We start from the raw sequence: 10,876 nt of genomic DNA on the forward strand, positions 1-10,876 counted from the left end.
ACACTGAATTCAGAGCCAGTCCAGATGTAATCCACAGACCAGACCTACATGCCAGAGCCAATGTACAAAGCCAGGCCAGCATGGGTGCCGCATGCAGTACTCAAGGCTAGAGCCATTATATATGTGGGGTTGGTCCAGGGTGCTTGCTGCATATGAAAACTGTGAAAGCTTGGACAGCGTCTCTTGTACAGTAATGCAAGATAATGGCTGGGGCAAGACTGGATTGCAGTAACAAGACTGCCACAAGAAAATCAATCTCTGCTAATGGCTTGCAACCCATTAGGCATCAAGACAGCAGAGTGCTTGCAGTACCCAATACCAGACCCATGCTGTAAAATAATAAAATTGGTTGTTGGCAGAGACCTGACACACTCATCACATGTGTATTTCCAAGCTAAGAAAGCCAAAGGAAAGGCTGAGCCAGTGAAGGCAAGGTAACTACATATGCATTTCAACTGAACATGCAACAAAAGACTAAATATACATTTCAAGCAAAACCTGTAAAAGTTGCATTGAATACTGAAAAAATGTCCTGTACGTGACATGCTAACATTTATCCAAACAGGCATCCAACGTCTAAGGTGTTACAAATGTCTCAACTATTCAGTCTCTCTCTGGAGTTCAGTAAACAGACCATCACTGGTACAAGCTACTGCAAATCTGCCCCACTGATATACAAATACCCCAAAGCAGGTCTAGTAACACCTGTGATCATCCTGTTTAACCACTCAGGCCCATCACCTGTAGTTAACCTACTTGCAGGGGCTGCAGAGAAACACAAGTCTTTACACCTAAACAACTCCAAAACAGGAGCTAGGCAATTTAATAGTTGTGATATGATGGTCATCCTTTTCTTCCCTGTTTTGTCCAGACTTTAATCAGCCAACTATCAAGGAAAAATGTTTGGAAGCTATACAATTAAACAGTATAAAGCAAGACAGAACTGCCAGCAAGGTGTGTGCAGTCCAGGGAAGACCAAGAAACCATCCTGCCACCAAGCTGATTGGCGAAAGATCCACACTGTGAGGCTGAACAAGAACTTCTTCATGCCTGCATTGGGTAAAGATCTCTTTTGCAGCTAAGATAATACAAGGACTACCGGTTCCTTTTATATTGGGAAAGAGTCTTTTTCTGTCATTTAGTTTTGTAGCTTTTTGGTAGTTATTAAAGCAAGCCTTTCTGCTATTTATCAACTGAGTGTTATGTCAATTCTTGGGGCACTAGGTTTAAAAACCCGCTTCCTAAATGCAGTACAGGGCGCATACTGCACACAGCACACGGGATAGTTCATAGGCTCAATCCAGTGTTACACATCCCTTGATACCCTTGATTTAAACAAACCTAAATACAGTTTTCTAGAAAACTGTATTTAAGTGTGCTCTGTTCTTAGGAGTCAAAAGGCACTTAAGGCCATTTGTAATTCAGGTAAATAAGAAACTATTAGCAAGAACGCTTGCGAACACAAGTTTAAGTCTATTCTCTGTAGGTGCATCTACATGAGACATTTACTGTGGAGCTGCCCAATTAAAGACTGAATGTCTAATTAACTCTGCCACAGGTTAGCTCTTATAAATACAAGTACTACCCTATGACAGAGTTTTTAAGGGTGCAGCAACTCATGTGTAGATGCTGAGGGGGTGGTTGGGGCATGAGGGTGCTACAGTGCAGGGGCTGCTTGCCAGCTAGCTCCACACTGAAGCACCCTTGTGCTCCAGCCAGCCCTTCCACAGTATGCTGAGCCAGGTCGGAGCAGCCCAGGTCCCCTGACAGCTGGAGCTGCTGCAACCTGGCTCAATATGCTGCAGTCCCAGGCACACATTCAAATGTGGCACCTGGGAGCAATAAACTCAGAGCAATATGCAATATGTGCTACAGTTTATTCCTCTGTGCTAATTAGCAGGTGTAGATACACCCTGTTGGAGGAAAGACTTAGTTATTACATAAAACTGAAGTAAAACAAAAGGATAGTTCAAGACCTTTGAAAGGCAAAGAATACCACAAATTTACTCTTCTTAATAAAAGTAAAATCCTAGGTTATCCACAGGCCCCATCTCCTGCTCCTTTCAAAATCTACTTCATGGTCCATCAGATCTCAGCTTATACACAGTTGGCACCTTTGGGAAAAACAATCCTTTAATGTTTTACAATATTAGATAATAAGTAGCGAGATCTTGAAATGTACTTGCTGAATCTGCAGAAATTAAGAAAGCCTTAATCACAGAGAAGAAAAGTTACAACTATCATTACCATATACTGATTAGAGAAATTGTGTTCCTCAAAATACAGGTCACCCCTAATGAGCCAAATAAATACAGTCTCCCTTTCAGACGTTCCTTACACTTAAATCATAGTTTTTTAATACCACACAATTCTGACTTCCTTATCCTTTTGATATGCATCCCACGATGGATGTGTTTTATGGAGGTGATGGGTGAAAGCTAATGAAAACTAAATCACCATTTAACTTTATATTTAAAACAGACTGGGAATCTCTTGCCATTGCCCTTTTCTTATTTATTTTTGGCAGAAAAAAATTGCCTGATCTTTCAATGCTTCTAAGATGGTTCTACACTGCCAGCATATCCCCAAATAACGAAACAGGCTATTTTTCCACTGCTTACTGAAAAAAAATCATTCTTGTCCTCTGCAAATCACCAGCTAATACCCAGTAGAATTTGGCATCATGATTTAAAAATAAACAAATAATTAAATTAAAAAAAAAAAAAAAGATAACAAAGATTGATCATAAAAATAATCCTCTGTAAAATGAGCTGGAACATTTCTTATAGTGTTTTCCAAACCCAGTGTTTTCATTCTTATTACTAGCTAAATTTGATACATCAAGGCAGAAAGGGTTCTTAAGCTACCAGAGAATAAGAAGGGAAGGTTTGGGTTTGTTTTTTTTTTAAAGAAAATGTTTAAATTAACCAACCAAACCTAATTTAAAACTTAAATTAATAAAATCTAAAGTTATCATCCTATATGGAAAACTATATTCAAGTAAATATTTACTGCCAGGGCTTTAGACAAAGTGAAATCACTGGATGGTGACAATGATCAGCTAGAGCCATTTTAAGTACTAGATCTGCTTCTGAAAACCATGGTCTCTTCTGCAGAAGCAGAAACAACATCCTCCTTCTTTTCAGTTCCTTCACCTACTTTAGTTCAATGACCAACTGGAAAGCAAAAATGCAAGCAAGTTTTTTCCTTTTCTAATCTAAGTGTGAGGGCTTATAAGGATGAGATCTAGAAGTGCTAACACTCTGGGTACAGTGATCAGAAACAAATCACTTCAATTCAGTAATTACTGATAATTCTCCTAAGTAACTAATCAACTTTAAATGCAAAACATGTTTAGTTAACCTTACATTAAATTTTAAAAATAGTATCCAACTGACAACATAGAAGTGTTTTTATGCATTTTAACAGAATGCAAATTTCCATCCATATGCAGCTTGACAGAAATGACAACTAAAAATCACCATCATCATCTAGTACAGTGGTTCCCAAACTGACAGAGTACTCCCACCGATTTAAAACAATACTACCTTCAGTACCACCAGCAAATTTTTCAGTTCAACATTAAGTACCTCCAGCAAATTTTTGTCATATAAAGTAATTATAATAAATGTGTTAACACGTACCACTGACAGATTATCTGCATATCACTGGTGATACATGTACCACAGATTGGGATCTAGTGCAAAAAAAACCACATCATTCACCATTCAGTAACACATACAGGTTTTCTTCACTTTATGTTGTACATGCGTTCCTGGAAAATGGCGCACAGCTTGAATTTGCATAAACAGAAAAATACTTTACAATGTAACAAATAGGGATACATTCCAAGACCTCAACTGTACTGACCTCCAGACCCATTTCTACCACTTTTACAAGACAATTTTGATACTTACAGAAACACATGTCACAGACAGCAAATGAAGAGCACAGATCCACACAGGAGACTATATTTTGGTGCGTGTCACTGCCACAATGCACTGCACAAAGCAGCTGACTGCAGGCTTCCACCACACCAATCACATAATAGTAACAAATATAACAAATGTTTGGTACAAAAAGGGTCATCGCATAAGAGCAAATACACACATAAAGAACTGGCAAAAAGGGAGGGAAACCTATAAAAGGTGAAAAGTATTAAACTGAACATGTATATATATTAACCTATATCAAACTTTAAAGTAATATGCACAGGCATGACACACCTTTTGATTGGCAAGACCGGAATAATAGCAACCAGTGTAAATCAACCTTTCTTTAGGAAAATCAAAAGTACATGTGCAAAATAAATAAGTAAACAACTAGCAGTATCTACTGCTTGACCTAAGGTTTCTTGTTTCCTAATTTAAAATCATACTCATTATCAATTATAGCCAGCTGAGCAGAACATTACAAGGAAGCTATTAATGTATGTCCCAGTCATCATGAGAGACCATCATTACAATTTAACCAGGAAAAATTAAGCCTAAAAATAATACATCACATAAGAGATCATGGCACCAGATAACAGTGTAAACTGGATTCCAGAAAACTACAGAAGAGCACTTTTGTGAGAATTTAGTCAAACAGGAGCAGTGTGCTCCACTTGCATGCATTGTAGGTAAGTGCATAATTTGCTTAACTGCATTATACAAATGCCAGTCCCAGTTTGTTTCCTACTGTTTACATTGTAACAAACTGGGTTTATTTGCATATCAGTTAAGTGCCTAGCATCTTTCAGCCCTACTGTCTATTTGGTACCTTAATTATACTTACGTTAACTGCATATCTGTACTTGTAATTGTAACTGTTTCTACTTGGACTCATCAGCGACTTGGACGAGAGGGTAAAAAGCACCCTGTTCAAATCTGCTGATGACACCAAGATGTGGGGGGATGTGGGCATGCTAGAAGGGAGGAACAGGCTCCAGTCGGACCTAGACAGGCTACAGGGGTGGCCGGATGAGAACAGGATGGGATTCAACACTGTTCCTGGGGAGGAACAACCGGCACCATACCTACAGGCTGGGGAACTCCCCTCTTGTCAGTAGAGGCAGAAAAGGATCTTGGAGTCATCACTGACTCCAAGATGAACTTGGGCCAGCAGTGTGGGGATGCAGTCAAGAAGGCCAATCGTACCTTGTCATGCATCCCCAGATGCATCTCAAGCAGGTCCAAGGAAGTGATCCTCCCCATCTATGCGGCACTGGTCAGGCCACAGCTAGAGTACTGCATCCAGTTATGGGCGCCGCACTTCAAGAGGGTCCAGAGGCGGGCCACTTGCATGATCAGGGGGCAGCAGGGCAGGCCCTACGAAGAGAGGCTCCGGGACCTGAACCTGTTCAGCCTCCATAAGAGAAGGCTGAGGGGGGATCTAGTGGCCTGTTATAAACTGATCGGGGGAATCAGCAGGCAGTGGGGAAGTCCCTGTTCCCCTGAGCACTGCCAGGAGTGACCAGGAATGACGGTCACAAGCTGGCAGAGGGTAGGTTTAGGCTAGATATCAGGAGGCGCTACTTCACAGTCAGGGTGGCTAGGGTCTGGAACCAACTTCCAAGAGAAGTGGTGCTGGCTCCTACCCTGGGAGTCTTTAAGAGGAGGTTAGATGAACACCTTGCTGGGGTCATTTGACCCCAGTAATCTTTCCTGCCATGGTGGGGGTCAGACTAGATGATCTACTCAGGTCCCTTCTGACCCTAGAAACTATGAAACTACTTTGTAACTGTACTCCCATTAACCACACCAGACAAAATGAAGAGGAAAGAATTACCAAAGGGCTGCTATTAGAGGCCTTAAAATGACAGGAACTAGTTAGCATCACAGCTTCTACCTCCCATCATTTTCACATCTTCTCCTAGCAGGCTCAAAACAGAAACCCTAAAAATAAGGGGAATTAGTTAATTGTGGGGCTGACAGAACAATAGCAATGGGAACACTAGGTACTGAAAGAGAACTGATAGTTTACAGTAAATATGGATAATGACATACTCCAGGCAAGTAAAAGCCTTTTTTCAATCCTGAATCTTTGTGCTTGCATGCAATACACCGTACATCTAAGTCAAGGAGATAACATTCCAACTCCAAAGCACCAAAATTAAATCCATGTCCATCTGAACCTACAGAAAACAACCACAGCACACTTAAATATTTTTTACAAGTCAATATGGGCACAATTTTCCAAGCTATTATTCCATGAGGAAAAAAAAACAACTAACCAATTGGATCAAAATGATATGGAAGATGTTACAAACTCAACCACTGACACTTTAACCTACCAGAAAATTAAGGAGCTGAAATACCAAACTCACTATTGGTTCTGCTTCAACATTCATTCTATTTTTTGCATTATCTGAACATACTGCATCACACACCTTCTGGCCAAGTTCATGCTGACCTGGGAAAGGTGACCAATTTCTGCTACAAAGAATGAGAACTGACATCCTTAAACCAGACACTGAGGACACAAAATACACAGCCTTCCTCTTAAACATCAAGCTAGTAATCTAAATAAACCAAGTTACTTAATTTTGTTTTAGGAAGAGCAATAGAGCTTTCACTATGATTAAGCTTTCATCACTCCTGATCCTCACCACCACAGTGAAGAAATCAATTATCTAGCAAGATTTATGACAAAAAGAAAGAATTAATACATTAAATAATAAAATTCATGGTTAATCAAATACTTAAATGATTTTTTTACGTGCAGAAATACTGCATTAGTACAGGCTTCTGGTTTAGCAATACAAACTTGTTTGCTTTTTCTTGAGGTTAAGCACTATCAGTCAGTGCATTCACCTAGGCCTGGTTATCACAAAACTGGAAGTTGACTGGACATTCCCGGCAGAGAAATCGAACATACAGGTTCTCTTTGCTGTATGTGTTTGGCTAAAATATGTGCAGTATTTAACTTGCAAAAAAGTAACCTCGCTGATAAACATCTTGCTTTGGAATCAGTTAAAACTTTGCTGATATACAGATGAGAAAACACCTCTCAGCAATTCATGCAAATATTATTTACTTATTCAATGTATATGCTGTCCTTCCAACAAGGCTCAGAGAAGCTTACAATAACAGAACAGAAAAACTTATAAAATAGAAGAATGAACAAGAGAATAAAACAACTTAAGAAGGAACAAAAATATCAGCATAAAAACAAAACCTCCCAAGAGTATCCCAGCTTAGCTTTGTCAATGCCCACCCAAACAGGAAATTCTTACTATTACATGCATCTAGGAGAATGAATATGAGAATGAATATATGAGAATCAATCCCTATAGATATAATATCTCTATCAAGCTATAATTAATATTATAATTATATTATAAGATTCAAAAGTCCCCACCTTAATTTGTTTGGATGTTACCAGTAAGAAACAAAATATCTCAGTATATTGTCTTATGAAGCTTACTGGTCAGGTCATTTGTTTAAACTGACAACCTGTTGGGGGGAGAAAAAGAAAAATCTTAAGTTTTGTAAACAGCAACAAAATAAACATCGACTGATCTGTATACCTAATGAAAGCTGCACAAAATGCAGGCTACAGAGCTTACACTAGAGCTTTCCAGACCAATTCCTGCACTAAGAATCACAGAAAAGTAGGGTTGGAAGGGATTCCAGGAGGTGCCTATAGTCCGAGCCCAGGGAATGATCATCTATTTCTAAACCAGGGTTTCCCAACTTTTTTCACCCCGTGGCACACTTACATGGCCTCCCCCACCCCACGGCACATTGGCTGAGTGAGGCTGGGAGGAAAGTAGCATGTGGCCAAACGCTGCAGCAGGGGTGGGGGTGAGCGGCCAAACGCTGCAGAGCAGGGGGACTAGGGTGGCAAGCGGCTGAATGCCGAAGACAGGGGGGTAGCAAGCAACAGGAAGCAGGTGGATTGGTGTTTGAATCACTGGCTGATGCCCCCCCAGTCTGGCTGCCCAGAGCAGCAGCAGGTGGGGGGCATGGCTCCAGCCCAAAATGCCATGGCACAGCTGGACATGCCTAATGGCACACCAATTGGGAAACACTGTTCTAAATCATCCCCCTCAACCTGCTCTTAAAAAAACCTCCCAATAATAAAGATCCCACATCCTCTCTAGATGACCTGCTCCAATACTCAGCCCACCTTCACAGTTCCGCCTAATGTCTAGTCTAAGTTTCACTGACTGTAATTTAAGACCATTTTGTCTTATCCTGCCTCCTGCAGTCACAGAAAGCAGTCAAATGTCATCTCCCTTAGAAGCCACCCTTTATATATTTGACCACTGTTACCATATTGTCACTCAATCTTCTCTTCTCCAGGCCACATAATCCCAGTTCTTTCAACCTTTGCTCATAAACCCTATTTGTTTATGGCCTCTAATCAGTCTTGTTGCTCACTCCCTGGGCTCTTTCCAATCTTCCTACATTTTCCCTGATGGAGTTATGGATAACTAACTCCTCCTTCAGTTCTGACTCCAACTCCTCCTACAGCTCTTCCCTAGAAAGACATTGGTCCACACGTAAGAGGACCACTGGCTGGCAAATAACACGCCCTTACTGCCGTTGCCCCTCCACTATCATGGTTTTGAACGGAAACATACATAGGAAAATTAGGCTGAAAACCCCTACAAAAGGCCAGCTAGGGCAACCCTTCCTCAAGGCAGGATCAGCTCTGTCTAAAGCAGTGGCCCTCAACCATTTTAGACTCAAGCACTCCTCCTTAGGCTTGAAGCACCTCTTAGGGAATGCCAGCTCTTAGCATTCACTCATTTTTTGACTGCAGAAAAACACCAGAGCCATTCTTCTGTTGCAAAGGGCTCAGAAAGCCCACAACAGGGCAGCATGTTTTAACACTGTGGATCACTACTTGAAAACTTTGGGCACATCCAAACGAACGCAGACGTGTGGGATGTGACGCTGCAGACCCACCTGCGGTGCCACACATCTCACATGCAGGCATTTCCTGTGCTGCTACTTTGCAGCATGGTGGGGTTTCTTGAAAAAAATACTACATCAGAAAGAGCAGGGAAGCGCATGTGGCAGTAACGCGTACTACCCAAAGTCAGAGCCTGGCCAGCCAGAGCCACAGTCTGGTGGCCAGCCAGCCTTCCCTGCCACAGCTGCAGCCCAGGAAGCCCCCAAGTAAGGCTGCTGGGGCCAGTATAGTTTCTGGCCCCCAGCCTCCCCTATCCTACCCAGCATAACCTGCTGTGTGCCATAGCACATGCGACACAGGTGTTCCCTCACGGAAAAGGAGCAGTGGCATAAGGTGTGCAGCTACTACTTGTCCCCAGGGAAATGCATATTCCTGCTGCTGGAGATGCACCCTTCAGGTCTCTCTCACAGCAGTAACACTGCATGTCCTCCTGTAGCACCTGTGAAGGGATCTCAAAGCATCCCAGGTTTCCTAGCACCTTGGTTAAGAACTGGTGCTCTGAAACCATCTTACACATAGGTTCATCTAAGCTGACCTTAAAAGCTTCCAGCCACAGAGATTCGGTCTATTTCAAGCCCCTCTGGAGCTAGGAAGGGCTTCCCACTACATAACGCAGCGGCTCTCAACTGTTTCAGACCCGAGGCACCCCTGGACAAGCACAGAAAACGCCACCTCTTTCACATTTTTTTTTCCTGAACACTGAAAGATATGGGAGCAGCTGACCTGCCACAGAGAATGCAGGAAGGCCACAACCACAGATTCCTGTTCCAGACCTCGGGGTTTCTCTTGCCATGTAGCATTAGCACCCGCAGTTGGCACCTGGAGGGGCTCCCAGGGCACGCCTGGGAGGTGGGAGGAGGGTACAGCAGGCTGGTGGGGAATCAGGCATCAAACAGGACCAGAATTTGAACCCTCGGGTCTGATCTCCATCTGCACCCCCCTTCCCACCACCCCTGTTGGCACGGCCCTATTCCCCGCTCCCCCTCCGGCCCCTCCCCTACGATTGCCCCCTCAGCTAAGCCCCACCCCCACTCCGTGCCCACTCCGAGGGCTGGGGCGGAGCCACGGCGCATGCGCAGCCGGACCCCCGCCCCCGCCTGCCCACTGCGGACCTGTCAGCCGCGCTTAACCCCTCCCGCATCGCACCCCCACGCGCAGGCGGCAGCCAACTGGTGGCGCTCAGCCTCGCTCTGGCCCTGCGGGGAGTGACGCACCCTCCAGCCCGGCGATGCCGGCGCCTACGGAGGGGGGGAGGAGAGGGGCGGTGACGTAGCGCTTAAGAACCCCCACCGGGCGCTTCCTGGTGCGGCGGTACCTTACCCAAAACGCGTGGCTCCGGACCGGGACGGGCACCGTCTGCAGCAAGCCGTGCACAGCCGCAGGCTGCGCCAGGGCGGGCAGAGGGCTGGGCTACGGCGCGGCGCAACCCCGCCCCCCGGCCCTCTGCTCTGCGGCGCTGTTCCAGCTGTGGGGGGCGGGGCCTGGGGCGTGGTGCTGACCCTAAGGTCTCCTGCGCCGCGGCGCGCTCTGGGGCCGAGGCGGGGGCCAGGCACGTGCTGCTGCGCGTCCTGGGACACGTGACCCCCTTACGTCAACCGCTTTTCCCCTCCCGCCGGGTTTGGGACACCCTAGGTCCACCTCGCGCGCTGAGGCATGGCGCATGAGCAAATGCCGCTTTACTGAATACAAGGGGGCGGGGCCTTACTGCTGCCCAAACCCGCGGTGATTGGTTGTGGCGCAGGCACGCGGCTTCCCTCCGTAATGCCTCCCTCCAGTCCCCCAGTCGTTCCTGCCGTGAGCCTGACAGTTCTCGGCGGAGGACGTTTGTGTCCCTGTTGAAGGCTCACGGATGGGAGCCTTCAACAGGCTTTCATGAGCATAGGCACATCAGAGAGATCAGACCAGCGGTCCAGGCTTGTCCAGTGCCTGGTGCCTCGTGGGGCAGAGAGCAGGTGCTGCCAGGGAGAGTCTG

The 10,876-nt window shown here is 44.8% G+C and overlaps 1 protein-coding gene across 5 annotated transcripts in view; it reads right to left on the bottom strand.

Annotated features, from left to right (window-relative positions):
- The window catches only part of STARD3NL (STARD3 N-terminal like), a 45,541-nt gene extending 35,026 nt beyond the window's left edge, over nucleotides 1-10,515 (bottom strand). For 2 of the 5 annotated variants that reach the window (XM_090050106.1, XM_090050104.1), the window contains exons 1-2: nucleotides 10,225-10,514; nucleotides 7,342-7,436 (exon numbers count right to left, since the gene is read on the bottom strand). The gene's annotated coding sequence lies outside the window, so the exon portion shown is untranslated. Of the gene's footprint in view, nucleotides 1-7,341; nucleotides 7,437-9,627; nucleotides 9,775-10,224 lie in introns of all 5 variants that reach the window. The other 3 variants (XM_090050105.1, XM_090050110.1, XM_090050107.1) reach the window with 3 other exon arrangements.
- Nucleotides 10,516-10,876: the final 361 nt, after the last annotated feature.

The sequence above is a fragment of the Crocodylus siamensis genome, chromosome 5, assembly GCF_052110815.1.
Source record: "Crocodylus siamensis isolate JL-2025a chromosome 5, ASM5211081v1, whole genome shotgun sequence".
Classification (NCBI taxonomy): Eukaryota; Metazoa; Chordata; order Crocodylia; family Crocodylidae; genus Crocodylus; species Crocodylus siamensis.